The sequence below is a fragment of the Schistocerca cancellata genome, chromosome 4, assembly GCF_023864275.1.
Source record: "Schistocerca cancellata isolate TAMUIC-IGC-003103 chromosome 4, iqSchCanc2.1, whole genome shotgun sequence".
In the NCBI taxonomy this organism is placed as follows: domain Eukaryota; kingdom Metazoa; phylum Arthropoda; class Insecta; order Orthoptera; family Acrididae; genus Schistocerca; species Schistocerca cancellata.
The window spans coordinates 318,391,683-318,408,325 of NC_064629.1; positions in this window are offsets into that span (position 1 = coordinate 318,391,683).

The window sequence follows — 16,643 nt, forward strand, 5'->3', positions numbered from 1 at the left end:
ATATATGTATCTGGTAATATTGGAGTGTTCATGTCACCATTTGTGTCTATATGTTCATCTGTTTCCATATCAGTGTCTGAATCTCTGTTGTCCCATGCATCATGTTGCGGTGTAGGGTGGGTTTCGGGTCTTTCTCTTGTGCACTCCTGGAAATGGAAAAAAGAACACATTGACACCGGTGTGTCAGACCCACCATACTTGCTCCGGACACTGTGAGAGGGCTGTACAAGCAATGATCACACGCACGGCACAGCGGACACACCAGGAACCGCGGTGTTGGCCGTCGAATGGCGCTAGCTGCGCAGCATTTGTGCACCGCCGCCGTCAGTGTCAGCCAGTTTGCCGTGGCATACGGAGCTCCATCGCAGTCTTTAACACTGGTAGCATGCCGCGACAGCGTGGACGTGAACCGTATGTGCAGTTGACGGACTTTGAGCGAGGGCGTATAGTGGGCATGCGGGAGACCGGGTGGACGTACCGCCGAATTGCTCAACACGTGGGGCGTGAGGTCTCCACAGTACATCGATGTTGTCGCCAGTGGTTGGCGGAAGGTGCACGTGCCCGTCGACCTGGGACCGGACCGCAGCGACGCACGGATGCACGCCAAGACCGTAGGATCCTACGCAGTGCCGTAGGGGACCGCACCGCCACTTCCCAGCAAATTAGGGACAGTGTTGCTCCTGGGGTATCGGCGAGGACCATTCGCAACCGTCTCCATGAAGCTGGGCTACGGTCCCGCACACCGTTAGGCCGTCTTCCGCTCACGCCCCAACATCGTGCAGCCCGCCTCCAGTGGTGTCGCGACAGGCGTGAATGGAGGGACGAATGGAGACGTGTCGTCTTCAGCGATGAGAGTCGCTTCTGCCTTGGTGCCAATGATGGTCGTATGCGTGTTTGGCGCCGTGCAGGTGAGCGCCACAATCAGGACTGCATACGACCGAGGCTCACAGGGCCAACACCCGGCATCATGGTGTGGGGAGCGATCTCCTACACTGGCCGTACACCACTGGTGATCGTCGAGGGGACACTGAATAGTGCACGGTACATCCAAACCGTCATCGAACCCATCGTTCTACCATTCCTAGACCGGCAAGGGAACTTGCTGTTCCAACAGGACAATGCACGTCCGCATGTATCCCGTGCCACCCAACGTGCTCTAGAAGGTGTAAGTCAACTACCCTGGCCAGCAAGATCTCCGGATCTGTCCCCCATTGAGCATGTTTGGGACTGGATGAAGCGTCGTCTCACGCAGTCTGCACGTCCAGCACGAACGCTGGTCCAACTGAGGCACCAGGTGGAAATGGCATGGCAAGCCGTTCCACAGGACTACATCCAGCATCTCTACGATCGTCTCCATGGGAGAATAGCAGCGTGCATTGCTGCGAAAGGTGGATATACACTGTACTAGTGCCGACATTGTGCATGCTCTGTTGCCTGTGTCTATGTGCCTGTGGTTCTGTCAGTGTGATCATGTGATGTATCTGACCCCAGGAATGTGTCAATAAAGTTTCCCCTTCCTGGGACAATGAATTCACGGTGTTCTTATTTCAATTTCCAGGAGAGTATATGGTCGATGCTGCTTATAAGTCTTGTGTAACGCTCTTGATATTTCATTAGTATGCGGTTAAGCATGCTCCAGTTATCTGGGTCTCTTAAAGTCTGTCCTGTCTTCGATTTCTGACGTCGGCCTCACGTTTGTGAGCGTGCCACATTTTAGTGTTACGTGTTCGGGGGATCCATGTTGCCCACATTCACACATATCACTTTGGCTAAGGCCAAAGTGGTGCAGATGTTCAGTGTAAGGGCCATGGCCCGTCAGGTAGTGTACCATACCGCGACTTGTGTCAACGTATCTGAGCCTCAACCATTCCCAGATGTTCGGGAAGAAGGAGAAAACCCGACGGCCCTTGTCAGATATTTCCCATTCTTTTTACCATATCTTAACCTTCCAAAGATTCAGTTGGTGTTTTTCCGTAATATAGTCCCATGTTATCTCACATACTTTACCCAATCTTACCGTTTTCAACCAGTATGCTGTTGCTCTGTGTCTTTATGTCAATAGAGTATGTTGCAAGTATGACACATAGGACTTCCATGGACGTGGTGCCAAATGCCCCTGACATTCAGAGCAGTACTCCTTTTTGTCTACGCTCCACAATGGTTTTTTGGGTCGTGACAGACAGTCGATGAGCCCATACACTTGCTGTAAAACACATTATAGATTCGAAGGAGGTTATATGATACATTCACAGCGTCTGCAATGGTAGTCTGTAGTTAGTTTGTGAATTAATCTTGTCGCTTTTTCAGTTGTAAGTCATATGCACTCGTTAAATGTCAGTCGTTCGTCGAGGTGTATCCCTAGATATCATGTTATTTTCCTCTGTACGCTAGTGTTGTTCAGCCTATTTGTGGGGTTTCTCTACAAGGCATCTTTTATCAGTAAATATACTGTCTTGTCTGCCGCAATTGTGAGCTTGTTGTGGCTGCACCAGTCACTTACTTTTTAAGGAATTGTGTAGCCCTGCCTTCGAGTTGCATTGTCTAGTTTGCAGTTATTACTACTAGCAAGTCATCAGCATCACCCTATCATCTTAGTGCAGATTGTGTAGGAGCGGTTCTATGGCAATATCCCAAGAAATTGGCCCACAGATTAAGCATTGTGGGCATCCTTTTGTTATTTACTTGACAACCTTTTGTGCTTCTGCTTGCCATTGCACACCCTATCTTTGCCGTAGCCGAGCAAGCTATTGCACAAAACTGTTGGTGTCTGCATCTCTCGTAGCCTTGAGAACGAGGCAGGCCTCCAGAGCTTGTCGAAGGCCCCTGCTATATCTATTGCTATTCCTACTGCGTATTTTTCTTTTGTATCCTGCTGCACTATTTCCAGCTCGTGGTTAACTACTTACTCTATTGAGCGTCTTGTGTGACTGTAGTCGATTACACAGGAGCCTCTACTGCTCCTTAGCCAAAGTGTTCAAGAGGCAGATGGCCTGTAAGTCTTTGGGTCTGTTGAGTCCCGATCCTCTGATTTTGTGATGATTACTACGTTTTCAGTTTTCTACACTGCAGGGACGCTACCTTACAGCAGTGCTTCATTCAGTAACTCTGTTAGAAATGGGGTGACCTATGTGTTTCTGAGTGTATGCCACCTGGACCAGGAGTCTTCTTACTCTTTAATTATTTTATTGATAACGCTATCTCTTACTGCGCAAATGGGACAGTAACAGCACTATTTGTGTAGGTGTCCTGCATTTGTTTTCGTACGTCTGTGTGATGTTGCTAGTCATTCATCTTTTCGCCATCAGGGAGAAGCTGGTTCAGCAGGTACTGTGCTGAACATCTCCCGCTCCTCGTAGTAGTTGACAAGTTGGCAGTACTGTCGCCGTCTTTACCTTACCTGTTAGAATGTTAGAAATTTAAATGCCCCCCCCCCCCCAAATGTATTGTTTTGTAACTGAATTTTGCCAAATTGTTACAGTGATCCTGTCTGGTCTTGTATCATTTATTTTTATATTTTTACTTTCTATCACGGTATAGTTTCAAACTTACCGCACTCTCTTGTGCTGTTTTTTCTCTTTGGTAATGTTTCCTTTTCTCTGTAGCATTTCTCCTTAGTTTTGTTAACTTAGTGGACCAGGGGAGTTTCTGTTTCGGTGCACAGTCAGTCTTTGGGATAACTAATTGTTGTGCTCTTTGAAGTAAGTCCGTCAGAATGTGAGCTTCATAGTCTATGCTACGACTGACTGTATGGAACGAAAATTCTTCAACCACATCCCATAATTTTTGCCAGTCAGCCTTGTTTAGAAGAAGTCGTTTGTTTTGTTGATTTGAAGATTGTGTTCGCGTTTGTGTATGTGTTCGTGTGGATGAGTGGCTTTTTCTAGTACTTCCCATTTGTTTACGTACATTATGGACTAGGGATTTGCTAATGAGATGTCAATATTTCTGGATCCTCCTGCACTGAACCAGTATGTTGGTGTTTGTCCTGCTTTATTTAGAACAAAGAGGCAGCATTCATTTATTGTGTCAACTAAGATTTGTTCTCAGTTGTCTGTTCTGTCTGCGTGCCATGGAATCGTCTATGCATTGATGTCACTAAGTACGAATAGTATTTTGTCCCTAGAAAATTGTGCTATTTCTCTTATTTGGTCAGCAAAAGGCTCTGTGTCATAGGAATACTGTGCACACACAGATGTGACAATCCAACATTCTTTTCCCGTAATTTCAGCTGTGGCTACATATTTAGAACAAAGTTGTGTTATTTTTGTGACTGTGTAATTTATGTTCGGTACTACAATTGCAGCTGTGGCATTTTTGGTCCCAGCAATTGTTATGAGACGTTTGAGAGGGTGTGGAATTCTCCCACCATGGATGTATGGCTCTTGGAGGCAGCTCTACTTCGTTCAGAGGTCTACCCAGTTCCACTCCAACCAAAGTGCTCCTACTGCCATTTAGTTGTAATATCTTCACAGCGGGGGGTATCTAGCTCTTAGATGTTGACTCATTAGGCGCCCATGCGCCCTGACGAAGTCCTTATAAACTTTATCTATGTTTAAACCTTCACCTCTTCGTGCGCACGCTGGTCCTAGGAGTCTGCAGAGCTCACGATAGTCAGTTGACAAGTTCTCTGTCCTATGTATCATTCTGTCGGTGTAATCTGTTGTAGGGGAACATATCTTTTCCCCTGCCTGGTGATTGAGGCGTATCACTAGGCACAGAGCAGTTTGGAATTTTTCCCTTTTTTCTTACCTACTTATGCGTAAGTTACTTTCAAGATTATGATAATCAGTTATGTTATTATTGTGTTGTTTGGTGGGGTTTCTGTGTGTGTCCTGTGAAACATCCTGACATTTGTCTTCCCCTATTGCTTCTGTACACTGGGAATTGTTTCTGAAAGCAGTAGTTTCAACTGTATTATTAGGTAGATTGACAAAGTGCCTATTGCCTTCTGTCTCGGGTTCTTCGGCCGACGTTCATCTAATGATTTTACTGACTTTTCGCCAGCACGAGTGGCTGGCATTGTCAAAGCTTCACCCCCCAGTTCCATCATTACGAAGTGTCGTATTCATGATCTATGGAACAAGTACTAATCCAATCCAATCTAATCTGTGCTGCGTGTGCTGCCACCAGTTGTAAAACGTATGGGTTTTATGTACGGTTTGCTTTTGCTAAATGTCATATTCTGAATGTAATTTAATGATATGTTTTAACCCAGTGAACAGTTAGCACGTGTTGTATCTTTTTGTGTTTCTTGTACTGGAGTGACAATATGCCTATCTGTTCCTTGTTTTTCGGCGTTGTGAGATGAATATGTGTTGGTATCACTGAGGTTCCCTAGGGCATCCTTTTGTGTTTGCTTTCTGATTGTTTTGTTACATTCCCTACTATACTGGTAGGAAACGTCCCCTTTCAGCTCTTACACTCGTAGCAGAAGTCCGGTCTGGATGATGGCCCACTGGAACATTTCGTATTTTATCTTCCTTCCTATGTAGTAGTCAATGGTTCCTAGCACACACATGTCGTCTACGTAATCAATGGTGTTAAAATATCTTTGCTGTAGTATGTCACACGTTTGCAGCGATGTAACATTGTTCGTTTCCAGATCTGTTAATTGTTGTTGGAGACTTATGTTTGCGCTTGCATGTACTGTTTCTCTGCATATCGATGCCTGTGTTTAAGGAGGGCTTTAGTGCTTGACCGTTGTACTTGTACTCAATGTTAGTGAACATTGTCGGTAATGTCATATTCTGTGCGCTCTATTTGCCTCTCGTACGATTGCTTTTAGGTTTCGGCATTCTAACTTCTTGTGGCCTGGTTTCACACATTTTCCACAGACTGGTTCTTTATCACAACGTTCTGGCTGGTGACCTAGGCTTCAGCAGCTGAAGCATTTCTGAACAGCCACCATATCTTTGATATTTTTGATTGACTGGAACTGAGTATAAACCCTTTCCCTTTGCAGCAGCAGAAAACGAACTCTTGGAGTGACTTCCAGGACGTTTTTAACTATTAGTTTACCCTTTGGGCCTGTTATGAACTTTATTTTGACTTCCTCGTTGAATTCCTCTAATTCTGCCTAAGTGACGACGAGTACTCAAAGTTTGTCTTTCACTGTTACTAGTATAACTGTTGAGGTTCTTTTATGTCTCAGTTCGTTTTGAAGCTCCGTAAGAACATCGTCGACAACGGCGATCTTTTCCGTAGTTGACGCATCTCTAAGTGTTACCGATGATGCAATTTCAGGAGAGGTACTTCGTTTTATAGCACCTGCTTTTCTGCCTTTCGGTGTGCTGACATTCTGTTTTCCTTCTGGAGTAACCGTGACTACTATTTTCGATGATCCGCTGTCGCTGCAAGGACTAGCGGCGGCTGCGACCAGCAGAGACTAAGTAGTTTTCTGCAGTATCCACGCTTTCAGGTGGGTATGCATACAGTGCAATCAGAGAGGTACAAAGCGCGTGTCCCAAACTCTTGACAATGTGAGGTGTTGGGAGCAAAAATCACTTCTATTTTTCTAAAATATAGTCAGTTTCTTATCTATTTGGCTGTGGCGCAGAAACAGAAAACAGGACGCACAAGAAAGTCACTCGCCGTCTGAATGACGTTTCGTGGCCCTGTTGTTACTTTGCTTGTTGCTACTCACATACAAACGCCGTTTTTGCTCACGCGTCTGCTGTTTCAGCAGTCGCCGACGCCACACGCCGCCTCCGCCGCTGAAGCCGATGTGCTCAGTGAGCGGTGGTGTATCAGCTGGTAGCGGTGCTGCCGCTACTGCTAATGTAAGCCGCGCTTACGTTTCGAAAATCGACGCTCAAACGGACGCGGCGAGCCACGACCCGAGCCACGGATTGATAACTGTTACACACGGACGAAATCACGAAGAGTGTTCACACATCTTTTATGATTACAGTGTCAACCACATTGACTGCACCTACAGCCGCATCAATGGCACTACATGCACTCGCCAACCGGGCGCCAAAGTCAGTGGACTCCGTTTTCCACCATAAATATGTGATAAGACCGGAGCGGACGTTAGCGCACTACCGACACGGCGGCAATCTTGAACTTTCAAGAGTTATAATGCAGTGAAGATCGATCCATATGTATCAAGCGTGAGCACTGAACTGCCCGGCTATATGCTGTGTAGCTGCCTAAATACAGGCCACGTTGAACTGTATTGGCCAGCTCACGCACGTGGTTAGACGGTGGCGTGGTGCCCTCTATCGGATGTCGAGGTCCATCTCCTCCGGCGGGCATTCAGCCTCCGCGGCGCCTCGTATCACGGCAATTCCAATACACCCCACAACACAAATCACAACTCGGCACAGAGTAGTTAAACAGAGGAAAATCTTGTTACTGGATACAACAATGTCAGCGTATTAGGTCACAGCAATGAACTTGCTTGCTGGAAGTCGTACGCCAACTTCCGACATCTGTCAGTTTAGCTACCATTACTCCTGTGAGTGTTGATAGCATCTTAGAGTGCATGTACAGTGCAGTGCAACAGCTGGCCACAGGGCCGGTTCGAGAACATTTTTCCACACAGGCGACTTATCATTTGGTATCTCCGTCTTCCCTCCCCTCCTTTTGCCTCGTATACTTCGTCCCGTGTCTGTTTCCGCTTCTAATTGTGATTACATACAGTATACAAATCTTTCACTTGAGCGCCTCGATCTGATTGGTACCCCAAGCGGCCGCTACAGATTGTTATCCGTCTTGTATAGAAATGTCACAGCTGTCACCCTTCTGGCACCCCTCCAAACCTGATCTACATATCTACGTCTACATCCATACTCCGCAAGCCACCTGACGGTGTGTGGCGAGGGTACTTTTGAGTACCTCTATCGGTTCTCCCTTCTATTCCAGTCTCGTACTGTTCGTGGAAAGAAAGATTGTCGGTATGCCTCTGTGTGGGCTCTAATCGCTCTGATTTTATCCTCATGGTCTCTTCGCGAGATATACGAAGGAGGGAGCAATATACTGCTTGACTCCTCGGTAAAGGTGTGTTCTCGAAACTTCAACAAAAGCCCGTACCGAGCTACTGAGCGTCTCTCCTGCAGAGTCTTCCACTGGAGTTTATCTATCATCTCCTTAACGCTTTCGTGATTACTAAATGATCCTGTAACGAAGTGCGCTGCTCTCCGTTGGATCTTCTCTATCTCATCTGCCAACCCTATCTGGTACGGATCCCACACTGGTGAGCAATATTCAAGCAGTGGGCGAGCAAGTTTACTGTAACCTACTTCCTCTGTTTTCGGATTGCATTTCCTTAGGATTCTTCCAATGAATCTCAGTCTGGCATCTGCTTTACCGACGATCAACTTTATATGATCATTCCATTTTAAATCACTCCTAATGCGTACTCCCAGATAATTTATGGAATTAACTGCTTCCAGTTGCTGCCCTGCTATATTGTAGCTAAATGATACAGGATCTTTCTTTCTATGTATTCGCAGCACACTTGTCTACATTGAGATTCAATTGCCATTCCCTGCACCATGCGTCAATTCGTTGCAGGTCCTCCTGCATTTCCGTACAATTTTCCATTGTTACAACCTCTCGATATACCACATCTTCATCCGCAAAAAGCCTCAGTGAACTTCCGATGTTATCCACAAGGTCATTTATGTATATTGTGAATAGCAACGGTTCTACTACACTCCCCTGCGACACACCTGAAATCACCCTTAGTTCGGAAGACTTCTCTCCATTGAGAATGACATGCTGCGTTCTGTTATCTAGGAACTCTTCAATACCATCACACAATTAGTCTGATAGTCCATATGCTCTTACTTTGTTCATTAAACGACTGTGGGGAGCTGTATCAAACTGAATGGACATCCAAATAGGGTGCAGCCGAGCAAACTCGTCTCACCCACAGCAAGTCAGAGAACGATAAGTATGGAGTTCCGAAGCAGACTCATGATAATGGCTTCAAATTTGTCGACAGCAGCTAATATAAATGGCTCTAGACTGCCGACAGGATAAAGAGCCTCATTTTCTGTATGACAGGAGAACAAACACTATGCAGCCACTGCTAGAATAACAAAGCAGTAGTGTCAGGTTTATAGCTTCGAAAATGTTTTCATGCTCTTCTCTGGAGTCAGTCATCCACGTGCAGGTGACTCGGTTGATTTTGTTACGAATGCATCCTCACAGTTTGCACTCACCCTTACATGTTCACTGGAATCTTTTAAACGATAATGCACCTTGCCTCATAGCTAAATGTGTTCTCAAATAGTAATGCTCAATCAGTATATAACTGTACTTTCCGGCCACACAGTATCTCGGAGTAACCATCAATTGAACTTCTGTGGGATCATGTTAAAAGTTCGTATCAGTTTCTTGATAGTGTGCCAAACATCAGTAAACAGCTGTGGAGTGAATGAGTACAGTGTTTACTCCAGATATCCACTGAGAGTCATAAGAACCTGACTGAGCGGCTTACAGATCATGTAGGTTCACAGTATAGGCTAAAAAAAATGGCAGCTATAGTATTTACCGCCTGATGTCTGTAGTAATTTGAGTCATCAGTGAATATGGCCAAGTTTTTGACTTTTAAATAATGGTTCAAATGGCTCTAAGCACTATGGGACTTAACATCTGAGGTCATCCGTCCCCTAGACTTAGAACTACTTAAACCTGACGAACCTAAGGACATCACACACATGCATGCCCGAGGCAGGATTCGAACCCGCGCCCGTAACAGCAGCGCAGTTCCGGACCGAAGCCCCTAGAACTGCTCGGCCACAACGGCAGGCTTTTGACTTTCACAAGTTTTTCAAACTATCATATCACTTCTTGGAAAGTCAGGTTTTCTATCGGCAATCCGCATCATACTTGCACGATATTTTGATCGCTTAACTCGCAGTCAGGGAGCAGCTGAAGGCGATTGCGAGTTAGGCGATCGAAATATCATGCCAGTACGACGCGGATTACCGGCAGAAAACCCGACTTTCCAAGATGACAACACTTCGCTGAGGAACCCTGAAGACCTACCTTATTACTGCTCCTCATGGCTATTGTTCGTAATTTCAGACCCAATTGATTTACTCGCTAAAGCTACGCTACAAATTCTGAAGCTATTTTAAACTGTCATTGTGAATTTTAGTATGTCTGTCTTGTAACATCCATAGCCTCCATTAATGTTATTAACTTCTCGTATTGCCATGACGGGGAAATCGAACTCCTAACGTATTTGGACCATTTAAGTTTTGGGTCATACGATCAAAGCACGCGCTAGTACTCATATTATTTCTTAATGAGATACAGTGATATGTATTCGTCACTTTGTGATCCACCGACACCATTGTTCAAATGTGGGAATTGCTAACTTCCTTCCATCTAAAATTAGATTTTTCATTACATCTGTGAGTATTGTTACCGTGACTCAGAATACAGTTGCTTTCTTCTCGTGGAAAAAGAAGAAAGAATATAATGCGCTCTTTTCAGGTGCTGATAATTTTAATTATTACATCATTTTGATGGAAATTTATAACTAGAAATCTATTTCATAGTGTTTGTTGTACACATTTATAATAGCTACCCTCACTCAAGATTATTCACTATATTTCCCACATCTATTAAAATAGGTTGTTTTGTGGATAACGTAGTATCAGAATTCACTATCAGCGAACTGTCTCCAATTCTGGGTATAACTTCAAAAAATGTTGTCTTAGGCACGATGGATATCCTAGATACAGTTTTAGAACATCTCAAGCGTACAGCCTAGTCGCTCTGGATTTTTTGAAATTTAATTTTTATTGGTGAAATCTTTGTTCTTGTTTTTACTGCATTGTAAATCTCCTAGACAGTGACGGTGTTCGGGAATTGACTGACGAAAGAGCGAGGTAGTACGCTGCCACTACTGCTGCATCTTTGACGTTGGTTCCTTGATATTCAAAATTTATCTGTGGGCGCGCTTCTGTAACCAATTCTGCAGGACCGTGTCTTGCTACTGGTCGATGCTGTGTGGAACTTGTTATCTCCAGGGAAGTCAGAGGTGGGTTGGAATGCTGTTATTTGCTATGATAGCAAAGCTGAAGGGTTATGACACCGCTGTTTTCCAAATATTAAATTGTATTTCTCTTATTATTTTTCAGATAACTTTCGAGAAAACCTTTAGGTTCGGTGCTTCCAACAACCGAAATTGAAGGAAAGGTGCCACGTGCCACGAGTTACGCACAAAATATTGTTTCTCTAGGTAAGACGTATCATTATATTCAGAAATAATTTGAAAGGTATCAATAAACTATCTTCAAATTGTAAAATATGGATAATAATTGACATAGGGGAAAAGTAAACGATCGCCGTTTCCCAGTGTATTTACAACAGTAAATTTAGGTTTTACACCCTTACGAATGTAAAAACCCTGTAAGAATCTTGTGACAGACTTTTTAGTGTGTTCGCCAGACATTTGTCCGACATAGTGTATGTGCCATTGTTACGTCGCTTGTTTACTTGTCTGGGCACATCATGTAGTTCAATTGTTGGACTCTGTAATTAATGGTGATGAATTAGTTTGTTTTCTGCTGGATATGTTGCAATGTGAGTACGGTACTTACTGAGTATACGAAAAAACACAGTCGAGCACATCTGTTTACGCATCATATTATAGCGTATAAAAGTGGAACCTGTTACGTTATGATTACGTTCTTAACGGAAGAAGGCTAAAATAAATATATTTATCCAGCAGCTGTAATAAGAGGTACGCTACCTATCTTACATTCATAATAGCACGGACCTAAGCGAACCTTTTCGTTAAGCTTTTGTGCCACTGCTTGTACCAAGATATTTAACGAAAATATTTTAAATTTTGAAATGTGTGTAAGTTCATAATTGCAAAACCACATGACACTGATGTCAGCTGAGAGCATCGTGTACTATAGAGATACTTCGTAATTAAATGCGTCAACGCTTTTTCTTCACTTAATTTTCGGTTTTAAGTACGGTACTTAAGATTTTCATAAATGCGTCAGTTCTCAAAGAAAAAATCAGCTTCCACCTATCACCATGAAATTATTTTCTTGCGTGACGAATTTTATATTTGAACTGGAAGAGTGCAGATATGCCTACTTGAAACGTACGGGATGCAGTATAACCTACTGCAGAGACTGGCTACGGTACACTACGCTTCCCCGTCCCCGTCTCGACTATCCTTTCGCGATATGGGATTCCTACCAGATAGGATTTACAGCTATTGAAATAGTTCATAGAAGAGGAGCTCGATTTGTATTATCATGAAATAGAGAAGAAAGTGTCACTGATATGACAAGAGAGCTGGAGTGACAGTCATTAAAACAAAGGCGTTTTTCATTGCGGCAACATCTTTTTACGAAATTTCGTTCACCAGCAACTTTCTCCGCCGAATGCCAAAATATTTTCTTGACCCCCCCCCCCTCTCTCCCCCTCATACACAGGGAGAAACGACCATCGTGGCGAATTAAGAGAAATCAGAGCTCTCACCGAAACATTTAGGTATTTTGTCTCGTACGGTAATCATTTTCCTCAAGTGCAATTCCAGAGTTGAACGGTCGGGAAGTTGTCTGAATGGGGTTCTGTGAACCCTATTCCTAGCACTTAGGTTATCTATGATTTACAGAGTAGTGTCATAGATCTAGACGTAGACTTGCCGTGCAGTACTTATAGATACCGCATCTTAACAGAGAATTTGTTTACTTACATCCTTCTTTGTTCCACGTTTTATGCACTCTGCAATTATTACTAAACTCTTATCCTTCATTGTATTAATAACTCGTGAACACACACTTTTAAATAAAAAAATTATCAGCTTCGGTAAACGCAATAGTACAGTTTTGTTGGCCTATTTATTTCCAGAAAACTGTACTTAAACTCGACAAGATTGTGTAATTAAGCATGCTGTGCTGAGCTGTAGTCCTACTGGCTAAATTGTTTTTAGTCCTTAACGAAGCTGGTCCACCATTCCATAAACATATTTTGTTCACTGTGTGACAGTATGCAACGGAACTGAAAATCTTCTAGACGGGAAGAAACATAACATCAACCTCCACACAGTTGTCTATTGCCTTCTGCATCTGGTGGTCCAACACAGTGAAATGAAATAACCAAGACTGTTATTGAGGGTTCCTTGTTGATTCTTACAGATGGTATTTTTGTCTCCAAAGAGGTCAGAGTTCATGTGTTTAAGTACAGAAAGCTTGCGAAAAAAATATTTGTCACCACCTGGAGACATGATACTAATAACCTATAACAAACACTCTAGCCATGAAATGGCCTCAATTTGGCAACAGAGAGACTTCACAAGTTTGTTGAGATATGCCATGTGAAGTTGAAGACACCCGTTCAAGATTAGACCCAGAAAAATTACAAAATGCTGCAGATTCTGAATGTCATATACCGTACTATCCTCTGTACAAAATAATCTGAGATTTTTCTATGGGAGTAAGATCATATAATTTAGCATCCACTTATGGTGTGACTGTGTGAGTGTTCATCAAGCTAAGAATGTATGAGCCCTGTGAACATGACTGTCAGTATCCTAGAAGAAGGGAATACCCACAGTGTACTCATCATGAATATGTGGCACAAAAGGCAACCCTTTGTCACCAAGAATGTTGAAATAAACGTCCTGCTTTACATTCATTGTAAATTGAATGAGTAGATCAAAGTCACGGTGTGAACAACACTCTTGAAACCTCACAGAACCACTTTCAGTCTGAACTACACAATCCACACATGGTGGGTTAAATGTCTCATTGGGTACATTTGCAGCATCTGAAAAGGCAAAATCATGAGTCATTGGACCATACTTAACACTTCCATTCAGTTACTGACCAGTTTATGAGCAGTTTGGCCAATTAAAGACATGCAGCTATATATGCCACTGTGAGTTATGGCTTTTTGCAAGTTCCTCAACTCCAAAGGCAATTGAAGGCTAAACTTTTACAATATTTGTTTGGAAATTGCCTGAGGTGGACCTGGAATCACTGACAACAGCAATTCCCATTTCAGTATGAAACTATATGTCACTGACAAGATATTCATTCCTGGCCCCTATCTGTTCTTACATCACATTACAGGAATGCACAATTCCTTGTAGACAATGAAAACCCCTTTCTTCCATTCTGTGATGTGTCCTCATCAAAACATCTTAGTGTTCTGATACCATTCAACCAGCTGGCTCCTTCACACTATGGCACTGTCATGATTTAAGTCAGTGGTGGAGGGTTACGTGGTCACCTATTACCAGTTATACACCATCTACAGTCTGTTAAAAAAGCCCTTTGCTCTTTTAAGAGGTTGACCAAGATTTCATCCAGTTAACTTACTATCGTAATTCTACATCAGACTAATATCAGTGATCAGCAATGCAGGCCTACAGCTATACTCATCTCTTTTTCATGTTCCTTGAAATGTTTCATTAACCCGCTGACTTAAAATAACGTGGTCTATAAGAGGAGGAGGCCAGTTCACATGTTGTTGTTGTTGTGGTCTTCAGTCCTGAAACTGGTTTGATGCAGCTCTCCATGCTACTCTATCCTGTGCAAGCTTCTTCATCTCCCAGTACCTACTGCAACCTACATCCTTCTGAATCTGCTTAGTGTATTCATCTCTTGGTCTCCCCCTACGATTTTTACCCTCCACACTGCCCTCCAATACTAAATTGGTGATCCCTTGATGCCTCAGAACATGTCCTACCAACTGATCCCTTCTTCTGGTCAAGTTGTGCCACAAACTTCTCTTCTCCCCAATCCTATTCAATACTTCCTCATTAGTTATGTGATCTACCCATCTAATCTTCAGCATTCTTCTGTAGCACCACATTTCGAAAGCTTCTATTCTCTTCTTGTCCAAACTATTTACCGTCCATGTTTCACTTCCATACATGGCTACACTCCATACAAATACTTTCAGAAATGACTTCCTGACACTTAAATCTATACTCAATGTTAACAAAATTCTCTTCTTCAGAAACGCTTTCCTTGCCATTGCCAGTCTACATTTTATATCCTCTCTACTTCGACCATCATCAGTTACTTTGCCCCCCAAAAAGCAAAACTCCTTTACTACTTTAAGTGTCTCATTTCCTAATCTAATTCCCTCAGCATCACCCGACTTAATTCTACTACATTCCATTATCCTCGTTTTGCTTTTGTTGATGTTCATCTTATATCCTCCATTCAAGACACTGTCCATTCCATTCAACTGTTCTTCCAAGTCCTTTGCTGTCTCTGACAGAATTACAATGTCATCGGCGAACCTCAAAGTTTTTATTTCTTCTCCATGGTTTCCTTTACTGCTTGCTCAATATACAGATTGAATAGCATCGGGGAGAGGCTACAACCCTGTCTTACTCCCTTCCCAACCACTGCTTCCCTTTCATGCCCCTCGACTCTTATAACTGCCATCTGGTTTCTGTACAAATTGTAAATAGCTTTTCGCTCCCTGTATTTTACCCCTGCCACCTTTAGAATTTGAAAGAGAGTATTCCAGTCAACATTGTCAAAAGCTTTCTCTAAGTCTACAAATGCTAGAAACGTAGGTTTGCCTTTCCTTAATCTTTCTTCTAAGATAAGTCGTAAGGTCAGTATTGCCTCACGTGTTCCAGTATTTCTACGGAATCCAAACTGATCTTCCCCGAGGTTGGCTTCTACTAGTTTTTCCATTTGTCTGTAAAGAATTCGTGTTAGTATTTTGCAACTGTGGCTTATTAAACTGATTGTTCGGTAATTTTCACATCTGTCAACACCTGCTTTCTTTGGGATTGGAATTATTATATTCTTCTTGAAGTCTGAGGGTATTTTGCCTGTTTCATACATCTTGCTCACCAGATGGTAGAGTTTTGTCAGGACTGGCTCTCCCAAGGCCATCAGTAGTTCCAATGGAATGTTGTCTACTCCGGGGGCCTTGTTTCGACTCAGGTCTTTCAGTGCTCTGTCAAACTCTTCACGCAGTATCATATCTCCCATTTCATCTTCATCTACATCCTCTTCCATTTCCATAATATTGTCCTCAAGTACATCACCCTTGTATAGAACCTCTATATACTCCTTCCACCTTTCTGCTTTCCCTTCTTTGCTTAGAACTGGGTTTCCATCTGAGCTCTTGATGTTCATACAAGTGGTTCTCTTATCTCCAAAAGTCTCTTTAATTTTCATGTGGGCAGCATCTATCTTACCCCTAGTGAGACAAGCCTCTACATCCTTGCATTTGTCCTCTAACCATCCCTGCTTAGCCATTTTGCACTTCCTGTCGATCTCATTTTTGAGACGTTTGTATTCCTTTTTGCCTGCTTCATTTACTGCATTTTTATATTTTCTCCTTTCATCAATTAAATTCAATATTTCTTCTGTTACCCAAGAATTTCTACTAGCCCTCGTCTTTTTACCTACTTGGTCCTCAGCTGCCTTCACTACTTCATCCCTCAAAGCTACCCATTCTTCTTCTACTGTATTTCTTTCCCCCCTTCCTGTCAATTGTTCCCTTATGCTCTCCCTGAAACTCTGTACTACCTCTGGTTCTTTCAGTTTATCCAGGTCCCATCTCCTTAAATTCCCACCTTTTTGCAGTTTCTTCAGTTTTAATCTACAGGGCATAACCAATAGATTGTGGTCAGAGTCCACATCTGCCCCTGGAAATGTCTTAGAATTTAGAACCTGGTT